General features: G+C 48.1%; 1 protein-coding gene across 21 annotated transcripts in view; it reads left to right on the plus strand.

Moving 5' to 3' along the window:
- ZMYND8 (zinc finger MYND-type containing 8) overlaps window positions 1-20,346 on the plus strand; it is a 161,003-nt gene that overhangs the window by 42,025 nt on the left and 98,632 nt on the right. The window lies entirely within an intron of this gene.

Below are 20,346 nucleotides of genomic sequence, written 5' to 3' on the forward strand. Positions count from 1 at the left end.
AGGCCTCTTTGGAATCGCAGAGGTGGAACGAAGGTGACCCACTTCCTTGGAAAACGTTGGTCTTGGTTAGAGATTAAAGGGAAACATTAGGACTTCCTGGAATGCTGGGGCCAGTGTTTGCATGTAGGACAGAATTGTGCAAATCAGAGTAAACGTGGTATGTGCTTCTATTCAGAATCCTGTGTTAGAGCTCCTCAAGGATCTTCTAATTGAGGCATTGGTACTTTTGGATTGGTCTGTGTGAGATTTCACGAGGGTTCCCACAAGGAAGCAGTTACTCACATTTGCCTTCAGGGTGCTTTTAGAAATGAGCTGTGGGAACATTTCTCACCTCTGTGGTTGATGAAAATGCTCATCTCCAAACTTAGTTGTTGTACCACGGTGGTGTTATTCTTTCAACAAGTTGCTGACTACCTGTGCTGGGGTCTGGGGGGGAGGCGGGAAGGACTAGACAGAGGGTGAGTACAGACTCGGCCAGAAAGACTCCCATCCAGCCCAAGAGCTTCACCGTAAAGTCGTCTGAGACCACAGAGCTTTTTGAGGATTTTGATAAGACAGCGTGTCATTGTGGGCAAAGATGAGGGTCAGATAGTGGTGGCACGGTGGTGACCTGGGAAGCAGGGGCTGGCCGTTGTTGCTGCCTGACCTGCCTGATGGGGACCTGGGCCTGGTTCAGAGAGGAGGGGAGGCCCCTCAGGTGGGCAGGCCAGGCTGTCCAGGTGGGTGGTCGGTGCCTGGTGGTGGGGGGGCGGGCCCAGTCGGAGGGCTGCTCCCCTTCACCAGAGCCCCCCCACCCCAGCCCAGGCTGGGCCCGCAGCACCTCTGATGGTGAGGAGAGCCACGGGGGAGTCTGAGCAAAAGGTGTTTGGAGACAGTTGCTGATGGGGAAGCGTGTCTCAGCGCCCCCCCTCTTTGGGGTCAGAATCAAGTGTGGAGAAGGGAGCCCAGAGAACGAGAGCTGGGAGCCGGGCTCGCTGTCCTTGCTCTGCTGCTCTCCTGGACACGTTCTGGCTCTGCCCCTGTTTTCTTATCTGTAAAACGGGCTGTCAGATGAGATTCTAAGATTCCTTCCACCTTGGGCTTACTCTTGTAAAAGTAGTACTTGCTGGCGGCATTTATGAAGGCTGTGCTTGTAGGGTCCAGGAGCCTTTTCTTACCTGGCAAGAGATGGGAGGTGGTGTTCCCGTTTTGCCGTTGAGGAAACCGAGGCTCCGAGTGGTAATGTCTCCCAGGTAGAAAGTGTAGGATGGGATCGAACCGAACCGAGACTCAGACTCCAAGGAGGTGCTTCCTTCCTGAGCGCTCGGTGCCTGGAAGGCCCTGGAGCCCCGTTGTGGAGACTTCTCCAAAAGGGTCAGAATCGGGGACCGTCAGCCAGAGCAGGAGGCCTGTTCAGCTCAGGCCCTTCCCTCTGCATGTGGAGACCCCTCTTCTCTTCCCCTTGAGCGTGGAGACCCCGCTTCTTGTCTTCTTGCAGACCGCCGGGTGCTCCTAGCCCTTCACCCTCTGTCTCTGGGCCGTCCGAGGTGGGACCTCTCTGGGGTCATCATCATCCCTTATCTGCCCCACCGCATCCTCTCCCGACAGCAGCCAGGGCAATCTTGGAAAAACACTCCATCAGGTACATCTCATCTTGCTGAGTCCCTCCACTGACCTTCCAGCGCCCTCAGGCTCCAGTCTGAAGTGACTGTGACCAACCTGCCTGGCCTGACCCCTTCAGCTTCCTTCACTTTTGTTTACCTTGTGACAGACACTCTGTGCACCTGACCCCACTTGAGTTCCCCAGCCTCCCTCCCCTCCCCGTCCTCTCCTGGGGACCCTTTGCCGGGAACGCCGCCCTGGGTCCTGCTGCCTAGTTCTCATCTCAGCTTCTTCTCAGACGTCAGCTCCTTCTCAGACGTCAGCTCCTGAGGGAGGCCTTCAGTGGCCACCCTATCCACAGGAGCCATGCCGTCATTTTCTGTTATGTTTTTAAAAATAAACTTCTAATTTCAGAGCAGTTGTAGATTTAGATTTCCAGGGAAATTGTGAAGCTAGTGCATTGTTCCTATACCACCCCCCCGACACACACACACACATAGTTACAGAGTTAACAGTTTTTCCCCTGTTATTAACACCGTACATTGGTCTGGTCCATTTGTCACAATTAATGAATCGGTGTGTTATTACCAACTAAAGTTGATGCTTTGTTCAGATTTCCTTAGTTTTTCCACTAAGATCCCTTTTCTCTTCCAGCACCCCATCCCGGATCCCACATGACATTTAGCTGTCGTGTCTCCTTAGAATCCTCTTGGCTGTGACAGTTTGTTAGACTTTCCTTGTTTTTGATGGCCTTGCTAGTTTGGAGGAAAACTGGTCAGGTATTTTGTAGGATGATCCTCATTTGGGGTTTATCTGATGTTTTTCTCATGGTTGGATTGGAGTAGGCCGGAATTATGGGTTTTTAAAATTTTATTTATTTATTTATTTATGGCTGTGTTGGGTCTTCGTTTCTGTGCGAGGGCTTTCTCTAGTTGTGGCAAGCAGGGGCCACTCTTCATCGCGGTGCACGGGCCTCTCACCATCGTGGCCTCACTTGTTGCGGACCACAGGCTCCAGATGCGCAGGCTCAGTAACTGTGGCTCACAGGCCCAGCTGCTCTGCGGCATGTGGGATCTTCCCAGACCAGGGCTCGAACCCGTGTCCCCTGCATTGGCAGGCAGACTCTCAACCACTGTGCCACCAGGGAAGCCCGGAATTATGGGTTTTTGAGAGGAAGACCTTAAAGGGCCGTTTCCATCACATCATATCAAGGGTATATATTATGAACATGATTTATCGCTGGTGGTGTTGACCTTGATCACTTGGCCAAGGGAGTGTTTGTCAGGTTTCTCCCCTTCCTCTTTGGAAGGAAGTCACAGCGCCCGGCCCACACTTAGGAAGTGTGGGGAGCCATGCTCCAGCTCCCGAAGGCCAGAGTATCTACATAAATTATTTCATGTTGTTCTATATGAGATTTGTCTTGTTTCTACCATTTATTTGTTCAGCCATTTATTTATTTATATCAGCAAGGACTCAACTGTTTTATACTTTGGGTTTTGTATTACTTATTTTGTTGTTCAGATTGTTCTAGCTTTGGCCACTGGGAGCACTTTTCAGTCGGTTCCTGTGTCCCTTTCACGTCATTGTCGGTTGAGTGATTGATTGAACACTTTCTTAATTTCTGGCACTGCAGGATGCTCTAGGCTCATCTTGTATATTTTGCCCAAGGCCCCTGGTTGTTATTGGAGAATGGCCTTAGAAACCAAGATCTGGGTGCTGGATGTGCTTATTGCTGCTGAGGTGTCTGCTTCTAGGTTCTGTCAGCTGACCGAGCAAAGAAACATATATATGTGTATAGGAACCCACATGTATACACATCTATAAATATTTCTATCTGTATCTCTGTTAAATTGAGTTCATACACTTGTCTCCAGTTCTGATCCATTACCACATGGATCATTCCAGCCTTCTCTCCTTACTTATCTGTAATTTCCCACTCCCACAGTGAGAAAGCGGCTCCTGCCATCTGCCATTCTTTACCGTTTTGTGGTATACTTAAAATCTTACATTCAGCGTTCAGCTTGGTGAACTTTAACACGTGTATACACTTGTGGGACCACGGCCCAGATCAAGGTAGTTGAACATTCATGGCATTCTGAAAGGCTCTTGGAAGCCCTTGTCCATGACCTTGTACTTCTAATTATTTGTTTGTTGACGGTCTCTTCTGCTACAGTGTTAGGCTCCTTCTCTCTCCAGGCCTTACACCCCCATGGTCAACCTCTCCCTCCCATTTGAGAGGCAGGATGGCATGGAGGTTTAAGAAAACCTGGCTTCTGGAGTCAGACTCCCTGGGTTTGCATTATGGCTGCCCTCTGCCTAGCTGTATTTGTGGCGCAGTTTCCCCTTGTACATGGGGATGATAAAAATAGAGGATTATGGTTGAGATTAAACTTGCTCACATGTGCAAAGCACCCAGAACAGTGCTGGGACATGGCGAGTGCTCAGAAATGTTAGCCATGATTAGAATCAGTTGAGGAGGGATGAGCTCCTGTTGATAAGCCTATCAGGTGGAAACCCTACTCACCAAATTCTGCTTCTTTCCCTGCTTCCAGCCTCCAGGAAGAGGGCATGGAGGTAGTTAATGAAGAATTGTATAATCCAAAATATATAAAGTTTATATAACTGAATATCAAAAAAACAAACAACCCAATCAAAAAACGGGCTGAAGACCTGAATAGACATTTTTCCAAAGAAGACATACAGATGGCCAACAGGCACCTGAAAATATGCTCAGCATCGCTAATCATCAGAGAAATGCAAATCATAACAACAATGAGCTATCACCTCACACCTGTCTGAATGGCTATCATCAAAAAGTCTACAAATAATGAGTGTTGGCGAGGATGTGGAGAAAAGGGAACCCTTGTACACTGTTGGTGGGAAGGTAAATTGGTGCAGCCACTGTGGAAAACAGTATGGAGTTTCCTCAAAAAACTAAAAATAGAACTACCGTGTTATAGCAGTTCCACTCCTGGTTGTATATATATGAAAAAAAAAAAAAGTAATTTGAAAAGACACGTGCACCCCATTGTTTGTAGCAGCACTATGTATAATACCTAAGATATGGAAGCAATCCAAGTGTCCATCAGCAGATGAAGGGTTAAAGAAGATATATGTGTACACATGTGCATGTGTGCGCACACACACACAGTGGAATATTACTCAGCTCTAAAAAAAGAATGAAGTTCTGCCATTTGCAGCAATATGGATGGACCTAGAGAATGTTAGGCTTGGTGAGATAAGTCAAAGACAATTACTGCATGATACCACTTATATGTGGAATCTAAAAAAATAAAACAACTGAATGTATATAGCAAAACAGAAACAGGCTCACAGATATAGAAAGCACTAGTGATTTTCAGTGGGGAGAGGGAAGCAGGGAGGGGCAAGATAGGGGTATGGGATTAAGAGATACAAACTACTATGTGTAAAATACAATAGATAAGCAATAGGGATATATTGTACAGCACAGGGAATTGCAGTCATTATTTTGTAATAACCTACTGGAGTATAATCTATAAAAATACTGAATCGCCATGCTATACACCTAAAACTAATATAATACTGCAAATCAATAAAAAAATTGCGTAGGGCACCCCAGCAGGCAGGTTCGGGACTGGCATCCTATTCTCTGAGACATTTGAAGAAATCCGGTCTGCAGCCTTTTGGACTGATTTTCTCAGGGCCTTTGGAACCCCTGTTCTGGTGGGGAATCGTGAGGGGGATGGCGTCACCTGGTTTCGAGGGAGACCTTCCTCTCTCCCCAGGGATTGTGTTGGATGGCTTTCTTTGTGTGGAGGTGAGTTCCTATCCTCCAGGGTCATCGTATGGCCAGGTGACTGGCCACTTCTGTGTCCTGCGAACCTTTCTGATAGAACCTCTCCGGTTAGGTGAGGAAATCGCATACGCAAAGAAAGGCCTGGAGTTACGATACGGGGTGGCTGGGGTTCTGAGAGCTGAGGTCAGCCTGGTCCAAATGTGACCAGCTTGCAAAAGCTGGGCTGAAGGCTTATGTCTCTTTCAGTCCTAATTATTCAAAATCCATGTTGTGATGGTGTGGGCTCTGTGAACACAAACTTGTTTCTCTAGCCTGCTTTTCGTATGCTTTGGGACATTCAGTGCTTCAGCTCACACCTGGTACCGTCCGATCAGGGTTCTTTGGTTGTGAGCGACGGAATCCAGCTCTGGTTAATTGGAGCAGGAAGGGGATGGGCTGGAAGGTGGTCGGTTGGCTCATGGGGTTGAGGGAGTGGCTGGAGGCCCAGGGCTGCTCTGGGGAGCGGAGCTAGTATACAGCTTCCTCAGGGTCAATAGGGCGAAGTCCCTAGGGAGAGTCCCTTACCTAGTGTCATGTTTCTGCCCTTTGGCTGGGGAAGGGCTGGTATCTAGACATCTGGACCCCCCAGCATTGCCCCCACTGGGAAGGAGGTAATCCTTCAAAGAGGATGAGGTGACCACCAGGCATCTTGGGAAATTGGCAACATCATTCCCTACTTGTGGGTGGAGAAGAGGCCCCGAACTGTACTATACTTGAGAAACTTAGAAACTCTGACAATAATTGGCTCAGAGTTCTTTAATTCTGTTCCTACACCTAGTTTGTACGACCTTTCAGGTTCTCTAACTAAATTTCAATTTGTACACCCTCTTACCCCTGACACATACTCACTTATTAACTGAATAATTCCCAAGCCAGGCATTGCCATAACGCCAGCCTTGACATTTACCGGAGCATTTTAGTCCTCGGGAGACAAAGCTCTCGTGCTTTCAAGATGTCAGGTTGACATTTGTGTCCGGGGGTAATGATCTGCTGAAAGATGCTCAAGCAAAACTCGGAAATACTGTCTAGGTGCCAAGTGTGTTTGCCTCGCTGATGTTTTCTGAGTACTTACTAGGTGCCAGGTATTATATGCAAATTACTTCATTCGATTCTCATAATCACGCTGTGTTACAGGTGTTTTTATTCCCATTTTATAGTTCCGGAAACTGAGGCTGAGAGAGATTAATGAAGTGGCAAAGTGGAGAATTGGGGTCAGGTTTTATCTTTGATTTTAAACCTTCGTACTTGGTCATGAGCTGTACCCCAAGGATCCCAGGTGAGATGTCTGCAGGGGCCCGCAAGTGGACCAGAGAGTGTAGCTGGCATCCAGGGGTGCTGGGGCCTTTGGTGAGTTGGAGAGTGTCTGTCCTAAAGGGGGAGCAATCCATTTGATTGCTGACCAGCAGGAGCAAGAATATGGCTCACTGGGTGTCACCGCCTGGGATTTTATTTTTTTGCCCCTGTGAAAACGCCTGGTTTAGAAACGTGATCCGTATAGCCCAGTTTCTGAAAGACCATGCATGAACCCAACAAAACACATCTCTGGGCCACAAGTGGTGGAGGGTTGTGGGTTTGCTTTCTCTGCGTGAGACTGGGCACAGCACTGTTCATTGCAGGATTTTGGCCACACGATGCAGGAGGTCAGAACAAGCCCCTCCAAGGCCAGGGACTTAAAGTCTGAAAAATGATGGACGCTGGGAGCTCACGTCTCCATACAGAGGCGCCCCTGTTTGGGCTGCTTGCATCTTGATCCTGCTGTGTGTGCACTTTGCAGTAATGATTGCGGTGTACGGATGCCAGGCTGCCAGAGCTGAAACCATTTTTAAAAATGTCTGTGTAACGTCACCCGCACAAGGGAACGAGCCACTTGGACACCATGCACAGATGCAGCGGAAGCCCAGGATATTAAAATCTTGAACAGTATCATTCTTGCTGAGATTTGCCTGGGTATGGATATATTTTCCGAGACAGGATGCTGGAGGATATACAATTACAGCAATTTGCTAACCAGCCCCAGACCTCAATTAGTACAGGATCCTCATTCTCACTGTTGTATGTAAATTAAGACTGTTTCACAAAGGGGTTGTTTATGAGGACAGCTATGAGATAGAGACCTTCTATCATTTTTTTTTTTTCCCCTAAGGAAACTGTTTAAGAAAATAAAACCGTAAACACTCTTAAATCACAGTGCGATACGGAAGTGCTGAGAATTTTTCTTTTCAGAAATGAGCATCAGTATTTTTAACTCTGTTTTGGCTCTTCTACATCTCCTCCAGCCCAAGAAGTGCCATCCACGTACTGTGCAATGGAAGGAATTGATTTGCGAGTTAGATAACTACCAGATTGTTCCTCTCCCAACAAGGTCTAAAATACCCCGGAACTCTGAGGATGTTGGATACGGCTTTCCAAATGAGAAACCTTCTACCTTCTATTCGCCAGCCTAGCATCCGTGCGTCTGTTCACGGAATCCTGTCGGCACATCCGTGCAATTTATCTTTGTGGTTTACTTGTGGAAAACCTTGCGTTTGCCCCAGTTTTGAAGCGTGACCCACGTTACATGTTTATGTGACTACTGTAACTCCAGAAGACTGTGATCTACAATGGACCGTTTTCAACCATAGTTCCAACAGAACCGCCTCTTCTTTTTCGTCCTCCAGATGCCTCTAGAGTTAACTTTCTAGGTCTGAGGCCTTTTAGAAATCCTGGCACTTATTTTTTTTTTTTTGCCTGAAAGTTTCAAAGAGTAGTTATTTCATTTTGCTCCACTGATGGGGGTCCCTTTACTGTTGGCTTGAGGGGAGAGAGTTTGGCAAGGCCACATCTCACAGTGGGGGTGTGTGCAGTATTATATATTCCAGGCCCTCTCCGTGCTCCCACCCCTCCCCCTCCACATTCCCTCCACCTGTTTCCAGTTTTCCTGGAGCCCAGAGATTCAGCATTTCAAAGTGAACAGTAACATGTTTGGTTTTTTTTTTTAAATGTTGATCATCTGTATGTGTTTTTTAAAAATATTATTTGTTTATTTATTTATTTGCTTCCGCCGGGTCTTAGTTGCCGCACGTGGGCTCCTTAGTTGTGGCATGGGAAGTCTTAGTTGCGACATGTGGGATCTAGTTCCCTGACCAGGGATCGAACCCGTGCCTCCTGCATTGGGAGCACGGAGTCTTAACCACTACGCCACCAGGGAAGTCCCAACAGTAACATGGTTTTTATTTTTATTTTTAAAATTTTATTCGTTTATTTTTTTGGCCATGCCGTGTGACCTGCAGGATCTTAGGGATAGAACCCGCGCCCTTGTGTGGGAGCGTGGAGTCCGAACCACTGGATCACCATGGAATTCCCAGTAACATGGTTTTTAATCCGTTCACAGAATCGTGCAGTGATCACTACGGTCAATTTTAGAACATTTAACAATCACTCCCCATTCATTGCCCCTTTACCCTGACAACCACTAATCTACTCTTTCCCTCTCTGGATTTGCTTATCTTGAACATTTCACGTAAATGGGATCATTCAATATGTGAACTTCTGTGTCTGACTTCTTTCACGTAGAATAATGTTTTTAAGGCTCATCCACGTTGTAGCACACATCATTTGATTCCTTTTTATGGCTGAATAATGTTCCATCGGGTTATTCCGTTGTCATATTTTGTTTTATCCATTCATCTGTTGATGGACATTTGAGTTGTTTTCTCTTCTTGGCTATTATGGAGAACAGTGCTGTGAATGTTCGTGAATGAGTTTTTGTGTGGATGTATGTTTTCATTTCTCTTGGGTGTAGACCTAGGAGTGTGGTTGTGGAGTCATGGGTTAGCTCTGTGTTTAACCTTTGGAGGAATGTACAGACATTTGTTTTTATTTTTATTTGTTTATTTTATTTTGTTTTTTAATATTTTTTTGGCTGTGCTGTGCAGCATGTGGGATCTTAGCTCCCCAACCAGGGATCGAACGCGTGGCCCCCTGCAGTGGAAGCGCAGAGTCTTAACCACTGGATCGCCTGGGAAGTCCCCTGTACAGACTTCTGAACATACTCGGGTCTCTTCCACATTTCCTCTCTTGACCTTGCATCTTTCCTATTAGCAGTTCTCCTATTTCTGGCCCCTTCGAAGCCAAACTTCTTAAGAGGAGTGTTTGTACTCACATCTTGGTTTCCTCACCTCCTGCTTTGTCCTGCCAGCTCCACCCAGACCCTCCACGTTAACGGTTATCACTGGGCTTCCTGTAGACTCCAGTGGATGGTGTCAGTACTGCCGTGTCTTGATCTCACAGAGGCATTGGACCTTGCTGATCATTTTTCTCCTGGAAACTGTCGCTTCCAGTGCTTTTCCTTCGATTTCCCTGGCTCCTTCTCTTCTCCATTAAATGTTGGAGTTGCTGAAAGTCCTCCCCTTGCCCAGCACGTTCTTTTCCTGGGTGATCTTGCCCACATCTGTGGCTTTATGACTCACAAATATTTTACTTCCAGCCTAGATTTTTCCTGAGTCATGATGCAGAAGGCCAGCTGCCCACCTGACTGCCCTACCTGTTGTTCATGGGTGTCTCAAGCTCAACGTGTCCAAAACCGATTTCACTATCCACCTTCCCTCCTGCTCCCTACCACCCCCTAACAAAACACCTGCTTCTCCACTATGATGAATAAGCCAGGACTCTGCCAGTTGGCTAGGCCAGGGATGTGGGACTGTCCTCGATTCTTCTGTCCTTTTGCCTTTTTGTGTCGTTTACTTAAAATAATATATCGTAAACATCACTCTTCTTCAGGTTATCACCAGTGAACTGCAGTAGTCTTTTTTTAAAAAATAAATTTATTTATTTTATTTATTTTTATTTTTGGCTGTGTTGGGTCTTTGTTGCTGCGCGTGGGCTTTCTCTAGTTGTGGCGAGCGGGGGCTACTCTTCGTTGCGGTGCGCAGGCTTCTCATTGAGGTGGCTTCTCTTGTGCCGTACGGGCTCTAGGAGCACAGGCTTCAGTAGTTGTGGCTTGCGGGCTCTAGAGCGCAGGCTCAGTAGTTGTGGCGCATGGGCTTAGTTGCTCTGCGGCATGTGGGATCTTCCCGGACCAGGGCTCAAACCCGTGTCCCCGGCATTAGCAGGTGGATTCTTAACCACTGTGCCACCAGGGAAGCCCCTGCAGTAGTCTTTTAATTGGTCTCCCATCTCTCTCCGCCCCACCTCCCGATCTTTCTAAAAGGAACCTCTCTTCCGGTTACTACCTCCTACTTTAAACTCTTAGGGGCTTGCTTTTGGTTTTAGGATGAATATCAAAGCCCTAAAATTTTCATGTGTGGCCCTTGCCCACCTTTCCAGCCTCCTGCCTCCATGGCCCCCTTTCTCCACTCCAGCCACACTGATCTTCCAGGTCCTCAAAAGGAAGATCCTCCCCTCTCCTTTCTCTCCTAACCTCCTACCCCGCTGGATGCGAAGGCTCCAAATGAGGGTGGGTCCTGCCTTTTGTTTTTGCGCATCTCATTTTCCCCTGTGCCCCTTTTACTACCACTGTGCCTGTTCTAGTTGGTGCACAATAAATACGTCTTTTGAATGAATGAGTGAATGATTTGACTTTGTCTACCAGATGGACAGAACTTTTTTAAAAAATTAATTAATTAATTTTATTTTTGGCTGTGCTGTGTCTGTTGCTGCGCGCGGGCTTTCTCTAGTTGCGGTGAGCGGGGGCTACTCTTCGTTGCGGTGTGTGGCCTTCTCATTGTGGTGGCTTCTCTTGTTGCGGAGCACGGGCCCTAGGTGCGCGGGCTTCAGTAGTTGTGGCACACGGGCTTCAGTAATTGTGGCACGTGGGCTCAGTAGTTGTGTGGCTCGCGAGCTCTAGAGCGCAGGGTCAGTAGTTGTGGTGCATGGGCTTAGTTGCTCTGCGGCATGTGGGATCTTCCCGGACCAGGGATCGAACCCGTGTACCCTGCACTGGCAGACGGATTCTTAACCACCGTGCCACCAGGGAAGTCCGGACAGAACTTTTCTCCTGGAGAAGGATGTAAAAGCAGCCTTTCAGCCGGAGCGATGGCTTTGTTTCCAGCATCATCGGTGCGTGGAAATAATTACCCAAGCTCAAATGTCTGCTCTCTGAAACGATTGGTGGCCTGTCTGTCTTTCCTCCCCAGGGACACAGTACTCTTTGAAATGGCCTCCTTCCCTCTGATTTCTTTCCTTCCCCTGGTATTAAGACCACTTAAAAAAAAAATTAATTATTTGGCTGCGCCGGGTCTTAGTTGCGGCATGCGGGATCTTTAGTTTTGGCATGCAGGATCCAGTTCCCTGACCAGGGCTGGAACCTGGCCCCCTGCATTGGGAGCGTGGAGTCCCAGCCACTGGACCACCAGGGAAATCCCTAAGACCACTTTTGATGGGCCCTTTCCCAAACACAAGTGCGATTGTCTTGCTTGCCCGCTTTGGGTTGCCAGTGGCTCCTGAAGACGACCCCAGTCCTGAGCAGAGATTCAAGGCCCTGATCCATCTGTCCTTTCTGGCAGAAGCTGCCCTCCTGTTCAGCCTGCCAGGCCCGAATGTTGCTCCTGTGATGTGCCAGGTTCCTTCCTGCTCCTCGCCGGGTCACACCTCTGTAGATCCTTCCAGGCTTCTCTCCCTGAGGACCTGCCTTCCCGCTGGCTTCTCCACATCCTTGGGGATCCAGGCTCCCCTCTTTCAGAGCCTTCATTTATACCTCCTACAGTGGAGTTCTTTAGCTTCCAAAGTTGAAATTGCCCTGGGGGAATTCCCTGGTGGTCCAGTGGTTAGGACTCCGAGCTTTCACTGCCGAGGGCGCAGGTTCAATCCCTGGTTGGGGAGCTAAGATCCTGCAAGCTGCGTGGCATTGCCAAACAAAACAAAACAGTAATCACCCGGAAAGTCCCTTAAATTGCCCAGGAAAGGACAGTAATCAGCTCTGATCAGACATTCTCATGCATCCTAAAGGTCTGAGTATTTCCAAGCTAGGCTAAAGGTGGCAAGTCCACGTACACATTTCTAGACATCAAATCATTACGCCTTGAAGATCCCTCCAGTAGGGGTGGGTGGGGAGGATTCTGAAGGGTGCTGCTTGCCTGCTAGGCTTCCTCCCTTGTCTGTTATATATTGAGCTTCTATAGCTATGCTTGTCTGATAAGATAGCCACTAGATGTATGTGGCTGTTTTAATTTACATTAATTAAAAAAAAAAATTCCTTCCTCAGTTGCACTAGCCACATTGCAAGTGCCCAGAGGCTGCACAGATATTAGACAGCACAGATACAGAATGCTGCCATCATTACAGAAAGTTCTGTTGGACACCACTGCACTACAGCTTTCATATATTAATATGTCATGCTGGATGCAGTAGGTGGAAACACCTAGCCACGGATTGGCACAGCATAGAATGTGCTCAAAAAATTACTGTATCAGTGTCTTAAGTTTCACTTGATTAGATTCTCCTGGGCCTGCTCTTTCTTTGAAAAGTTATGTAAAGAGAGAACATAGCTATCTTCCCATCTTCCCAAGTTGGCATTTCTTATCCAGGCCACACTGAACCTCTTTTTCTGCCGGGCCCTTTGGCATCTGGGCACATTGGCTGGGGGAAAATAACCCAGAATGTGCTGGGCAATCCTCTCCCCAGCCTTCAAAATGCTCTGCTGTTGAATTCATTTCCGTGTGTGTCTCCTCGCCTAAACTGGTAAGGGGACCAGGTCTCTCTGACCTTTTTAATGTGAGGCAAGTGATTTGTAAGTAGCTGCTCAGTAAATACTTTTTGAATAAAGACTCTCTCCCAAGAAATAGAAACTAATTAAGGGAAGAAAATGGTTTATTGGATTTTCCTTTCAAATGATAAAATCAGTGCATCTCCTGGCAACAAACTGAACGAATTTTACAAAAAAGGGGCTAAAAATTCTCTGCCAGGTAACCTATGTTAACAGTTTGATATACTTTTCCCCTCTCTCTTAGAAAAATATAAACAAATGTATATACCATGTTGGGCTTGAACTGTCTAGATCTTGGCCATTCTAGCAAAGTATCCTTTATCTGTTATCCCTCTGTTTACCCTGTGCCCTTCTATGCTTTACTCTGCCTTGAAGGGATTTTCAAGGTTACGTTTAATTATCTTGACAGTTAAGAATGATGGAAACCTTGGCAAATGGGGAATTTCATGTTCCACGCTAAGGGTGGGGGAAACAGCCTGGAGGATTGTACTATGTGGAAATGGGGACCTTGTGTGCCTGGATCTTGATTTTTTTTTTGTTGTTGTTGTTTAAGAGAAGCTAGTAATCTGGATTTCCAGATGCAGTTTCTCCTAATTTTTAAATATTGACAACTAACTTAAATTTTATTTTTTTATTTATTTTTATTTATTATTATTTTTTAATAAATTTATTTTATTTATTTTTATTTTTGGCTGTGTTGGGTCTTTGTTGCTGTGCGCGGGCTTTCTCTAGTTACAGCGAGCGGGGGCTACTCTTCGTTGTGGTGCGCAGGCTTCTCATTGCCGTGGCCTCGTTGCGGAGCACGGGCTCTAGGTGCACGGGCTTCAGTAGTTGTGGAGTGAGGGCTCAGTAGTTGTGGCTCATGGGCTCAGCAGTTGTGGCTCATGGGCTCTAGAGTGCAGGCTCAGTAGTTTGTGGCGCACGGGCCCAGTTGCTCTGCGGCATGTGGGATCCTCCTGGACCAGGTATCGAACCCGTGTCCCCTGCATTGGCAGGCGGATTCTTAACCACTGCGCCATCAGGGAAGCCCTAACTTAAATTTTAAAAGAATTACCCAGCTGTGGGTGGACTGGATTCAGTCTGGGGTCCTTCAGTGGGCCACCTCCGGCCCAGGCCATGGCTGTCAGTTTCCCTAGATGATTTCTGGGCACTTGCTTCCCTTCTAGATCACTGGTTCATCTCATCGGCTGTCACTCGGGCCCTCTTCCTAATAAGGCTGACCTGGTTTTGTCTTTCACCTCCTTAACCAGCCTCTAGTAACTCCCCATCGCCACACAGGAATGTGGGGACCGTCTTTCAAACCAGGCTGCTATTTCTTTTTTTTCTTTTTTTTTTTTTTTAATAAGTTTATTCATTTATTTATTTATTTTGGCTGTGTTGGGTCTTCATTTCTGTGCGAGGGCTTTCTCTAGTTGCGGCGAGCGGGGTCCACTCTTCATCGCGGTGCGCGGGCCTCTCACTATCGCGGCCTCTCTTGTTGCGGAGCACAGGCTCCAGACGCGCAGGCTCAGTAGTTGTGGCTCACGGGCCCAGTTGCTCTGCGGCATGTGGGATCTTCCCAGACCAGGGCTCGAACCCGTGTCCCCTGCATTGGCAGGCAGATTCTCAACCACTGCACCACCAGGGAAGCCCCAGGCTGCTATTTCTTGGGTTGGGACCAGATATACTAGTAGTTGCTGAGAGTTGCTTGACAGATATCTTTCAGTTCTAGACTCTCAAGCCTGGTGAGATGCTTCCCTCTGAGAAGCCTGAGGGAACAAGGGTGGAGACAGGAAAGAGCAGATTTAATTTCTCTCCACGCACGCCTTTTGAGTGGGACGGAGGGAAGATGAACTTGAAAAGTCATTTTTTTACTTTCCCTTTTTGAGGCTGAACCCATATTGCTGGCTTCACATGGATAAGTACCTGCGTGATGGGCCTCTTGCTTTATCGTGCTGGGGCAGCGCTGGACATTCCAGGCGAGCATTAAGGGAGGTGTGGAAAAGAGAACCCCAGCCTTAAAAGGGTCTGATAAGAAAAAGGGCAAAGGTGGGGACTTCCCTGGTGGCGCAGTGGGTTAAGACTCCGCGCTCCCAATGCAGGGGCCTGGGTTTCGATTCCTGGTCAGGGAACAAGATCCCACATGCATGCCGCAACTAAGAGTTCGCATGCCACAACTGAGGAGCCTGCCTGCTGCAACTAAGACCGGGCGCAACCAAATAAATAAATAAATAAATAAATAAAGTTGTGTTGCTAAAGAATTTTTAAAAAATCCCAAAACTTAAAACTTAAAAAAAAAAAAAAAAAAGGGCAAAGAATCTGGACTAAAAAATTTGGTTAAATGGTCATCACAGTAGGGGGGTCTCCCAGTGGGGAGAGTGTTTTCCCTGGAGAAAGTCATTCCTCTTTTCTTTTTTTTTAAATTTATTTATTTATTTACTTATTTTTGGCTGGGTTGGGTCTTCGTTGCTGCACGCAGGCTTTCTCTAGTTGCGGCGAGCGGGGGCTACTCTTCATTGCAGTGCGCAGGCTTCTCGCTGCCGTGGCTTCTCTTGTTGCAGAGCACGGGCTCTAGGCACGCGGACTTCAGTAGTTGTGGCTCGCGGGCTCTAGAGCGCAGGCTCAGTAGTTGTGGCGCACGGGCTTAGTTGCTCGGTGGCATGTGGGATGTTCCCGGACCAGGGATCGAACCCGTGTCCCCTGCATTGGCAGGCAGATCCTTAACCACTGCGCCACCAGGGAAGCCCCCATTCCTCTTTTCTAACGCTAAATCATTCTGCAACGATAGCTCTCCCCAAGAAGATGGGGGAAGAGAGTTAGGAAATGAGTGGCCTGAGAAAACCCTCTTCTGAGTTTTCCCCCTTTGGTTTCTCAGTAATTGCGTTTAGCCGCAAGGCCCCATCACATTCAGGATATAAATCCTCATTTAATTGTCTCCTTTGGGGGAAATGGGCTCTTTAGGCCAGAAACGAGACTGGCTGAGTACCTGTTGAAAAGGGAGTTTCCTCCTCTAGTTTCTTTCTGACCCTGGAATGGCCAGGCTCCCTTTTGTGTAATCTTCCCTGTTCACTTCACGACCCTACGGCGGTTTTGGTTTGCCGGGACAAATTCTTAGACCTGGGAGGAAAAACTGGATTTTCCAGTGTTCACACTCTCATTTAGCTGATCAGAGGTCTGTTTGGGGGCTGCCTCTGAGCCAGACTGTGTGTCAGGCATTGGGCTACAGCAAAGAGAGTCAGAAAAACTGAGATCAAGGTCACATTCTGGAGGAGACACAATGAACAAGCGAACCAGCAAAAAAGAAAATAAGTCCAACAATTTTCAGCTGGAGACGACCACAGTGAAGGGGGAAAGAAACCTACTTTAAGATGATACTGTAAGAGGGCTGGAGACTGGGGTGGCCACGGAAGGCTTCTCTGGGGAAGTGACACGTAAGCCAAAAGTTGAAGTTGTCAACTATGGGAAAGTTGGGCATACAACGTTCTAGATGGAAGAGTCAGCAAGGACAAATGAGCTTGGCTCATTAGAGTCTGTTTGTGGTTAGGGTTGAGTGAAAGGAGGAGAAAAGGTGGGCGGGGCCAGATCCCTGGGGGTGTGGTAGATTCTGTTAAGATGCTGGGTGTCTACAGTAAGCTCCTTGGCAGGTTTTTAAAAATTAATTAATTAATTAATTTTTATTTATTTAGCTAGCTGCGCTGGGTCTTAGTTGCGGCACGCAGGATCTTCGTTGTGGCATGCGGGATCTTTAGTTGCAGCATGTGGGATCTAGTTCCCTGAGTGGGGATCGAACCTGGGCCCCCTGCATTGGGAGCGCAGAGTCTTAGCCACTGAACCACCAGGGAAGTCCTCACAGGTTTTAAGTAGGGGACTGCTTATTTTGTTTAGGTTTGAAGAAGGCTACTAGCAAGGGCAAGTGAATAGTCCCAGGGCTTGGATCAAGATGGCAGCTGTGAAGGGTGGACTGAACGGGAACAGGCAGAAGTGAGGGTGGGCAGGGGAGGAACAGCTAGCTCTCTGCAGAGCGCTTGCTATGTGCCAGACACCACGTAGGCACTTCCATGCCTCCGTCCTGACCCTGCCGGGTTCAGCATTCTTCACGCACGTTGCAGATTATGGGGATTCTGAGGCCTCCTCTCTCCCAGGCTTCCTGAGCCTCATTTGAGTAGGGAGGAGAGGGCATTAGGAGGCGTCCCGGGGTGGAAGGTCAATCAGCAAGGGTAGGGCTGGGTCTGTGGGCCACCACCTGGTGCTTCTGCTTTGATCTGGGAGGAAATCCTAAGCCCTGAGGGGATTTTGAGGCTGGCTTGGGTTGAACTTGTGCCAGCCTGGGAGGACTTCCTGTGAAAATTTGTATTTCCCATCATTGAACCCCTTTCAGAAGCCGGTTGAGAAGGGCTGATTGGGCGCAAATCAGGGTGAAGATGCATAATGATTTGGGGAAACTGGTTTGAGATTTCTGGGTTAATGTCTTTTCTCTGCCCTGGCGCCTCCTTCCCCTAAAGGAGAATTACTACCAGTAATAACTGGTGGTGCTTTGATGAGCTGTTTGCTGTGAGCGCATTGCCTCCTTTATTCTTAACAGCCCTTTAAAGAAGAGTCAGTTACAGCTCTAACAGTTACAGCTGAATTGACTGAGGCACAGAGAGGCTAAGTAACTTGCCAAAGAACACACAGCAGGCAGGTGACAGGGCTTGGATTCAGAGCTGGTGGTTTGGCTCCGGAGCCCACACCCTGAACAACAGCACTGTGTTGACAGTGGCCGGCACCAAACATGCCCTTAGTGATGGAGAATTACAAGGTGGTATCCTGGAACTCAGGGAAGTCACTTGACTGGTTTGGAGGGCTTTGGAGTGGGACCCAGCTGTGATGGAGCCCCCAGCATGCTGCTTTGACCTGCGTGCCTCAAGGCCACAGAAGATTTTGCCTCTCTCAGCCTCACCTATGAAATCGGTACAAAAACACCATCCTTGGAGTTCCCTGGTGGTCCAGTGGTTACGACTCCACGCTTCCACTGCAGGGGACATGGGTTTGATCCCTGGTCGGGGAAGTTCTGCATGCCACGCAACGCGGCCAAAACAAAAACAAAAACCCATCCTTACCTCGTGGGATTTTGGGGAGGATTCGTAAAGTAGCTTCTTAATAAACATTAGCTGTGAATCACATGAGCCCAGTTTGAGAAGGCAAGAGGAGAGAGATTTTCCTGGCTACCCCTCTCCCTAATGTGTATTCACAAATTCCCGGAATTTGTCCTGCTCAGCTTTTTGTCCATCTGTAATCAGTTTCTTATTCAGTATTTCTAGATTGAACATATTCTGTATTCATCCTGTATTTACTAGCCACTTCCTCATGGGCTTGTTTCTCTCTGGGCCTCAGTTTCCTCGTCAATAAAATGAGGAGTCTCTGGTCCTACCTCCTTCTAGAACTGCGGTGAGGAGTAAGTCAATTGACATTTGTATCTAGAACAGTGTCTCACAGGTGATAAGTGGTCAACAAAAGGTAGCTGTTATTAGTATTATTTGTTTCTGGCTGCCCTCCCATGGCGGGCAGGGCCCTTCCCTGGGAGCCCAGATGTCTAGGAGTTGCTCAGTGACTATTTGTTGACTGACTGGTCCCATTGTTTTCTTCTCTTTGAAATCTGAAGTCAGGGCCGCCAGGTGAAACATAAGGCACTACTTTCCTCTTAATGGTTGCAGATGTCTCTGTGGGTGGTGTATTGACAGAAGGTTAGACCTGCGTGGCAGCTCGCTGGAAGTTTCTTTACCCCCAGGGTTTCTCAACATCGGGTGCTGTTGACATTTCCTGGGCCTGATCATTCTCTGGGGTGGGGGGCTCTCCTGGGCACCGTGGGGTGTTCAGCAGCATCCCTGGACTCTGCCTGTACCGATGCCAGTAGCAACCTCTCTCTCTTTGCCTAGGGGTGACAACCGAAAATGTCTCCAGACATTGCCAAGTGTCGCCTGGGGGGGACCGGGTTGAGAACCACTGTTTTACACTGTTCTAGACACCTGAGCCCCTTAAAAGTAGCACCTGATTAATGCGGGGGCGGGGTGGGGGGATGTTCTGAATTCCTTCTGCTTGCTGGGGGCTGGGGATGCCGACGTGGTCCCTGGCATGTAGGGAGAGTCCCATAGATCTTGTTATCATCCGTTTCTCCCCATAGTCATTTAAAAATACCTTAAATAGTTAAATACGTGACAGGGATCAGAAAGAATTCAAAGAGGAGTTCAGTGTTGGCTGATTTCCTGGATGTTCCTCCAGGCCTTTGCAAACCCAGAACCCACGCAGCTCCTATTTCTTTTCACCCAGGTTCTATTTCTGGCCTTTTTTCACTTGAATTTTGCCCCAGGCCAGTACATAAAGACGTGATTCCTTCTCTATTTCATTTTATGGCTGCGCGTCAGTCCCCTATGGATGACGCTGAAGTTACTTCCCATCTTTGGCTTCCATCTAAGGTGTGTTGCAAGGGCTGTGCTAATCCGCCCTTGCGTGCACTCTTAAGCCTGGGGACCTCCGTATCCAGGTGATGTTAAGCATCCTTTTGACCAGGGTAATTTGGGTGACATTCTGGGCCTACAAATCTTTGCTTTCTCAAAAAAAGGCCATGAGGTGACTAGAGGGCCGGTCCCTTCTTCCCTGGTGTCTTCCTAGAGAATTTTCTTAGTCTTCGTCAAGGTGACTTTTAGAGAGGCCAGGCCCCGCCCAGGGCGCGTGGGGAACGTTGCCTGGTTATGAGCGCAGCACCTCTTCTTCCATCTGCCCCCTTCCCTGCAGCCTCTTTATCCCCCTTTCTTCTCCAGCCCGCTTTGCTGCTTCAGCTGCTGCTGGCAGTCTTTTTGTTTTTGAACTGTCCCTCTGATGCTGTAACTCCCTATTGCAATTTGAAAGCCACCCACCAGCACCTGAACTTTGCAGAACCTGAGCTGAGTCCCTGCAGCCTAGATAATAATGCACATGGGCTTCAGCCACTAGAATCAGCTCCTCCAGCGAGCTTGCTCCTCCGCCAGCTACCGTAAAGGCCAAAGGCAACTGGTTTCTCCACATTTTCTTTGTGGTGATTTGGCAGAGTTTTCAGGGCCTCAGATATGTACACAACGTCGGATGCAAGCCTTCTGGGCCTGGACCTGCTGAACGGGTGGGTGGGGTGCAGCGGTTTTTCTTGTAGGGAGTTAGGCCCGGCCTCCCCCTCTCTGTGAAGACCGAGAGAGAGCTTGGCATTCTGGAACCAGGAAATTCCTGTTGAGATGTCGTCGTTTTTTCCAGAGGGCTTCATCCCAGCTGAGGGAGGTGC

The sequence above is a fragment of the Balaenoptera ricei genome, chromosome 15 (assembly GCF_028023285.1).
Source record: "Balaenoptera ricei isolate mBalRic1 chromosome 15, mBalRic1.hap2, whole genome shotgun sequence".
Taxonomy (NCBI): domain Eukaryota; kingdom Metazoa; phylum Chordata; class Mammalia; order Artiodactyla; family Balaenopteridae; genus Balaenoptera; species Balaenoptera ricei.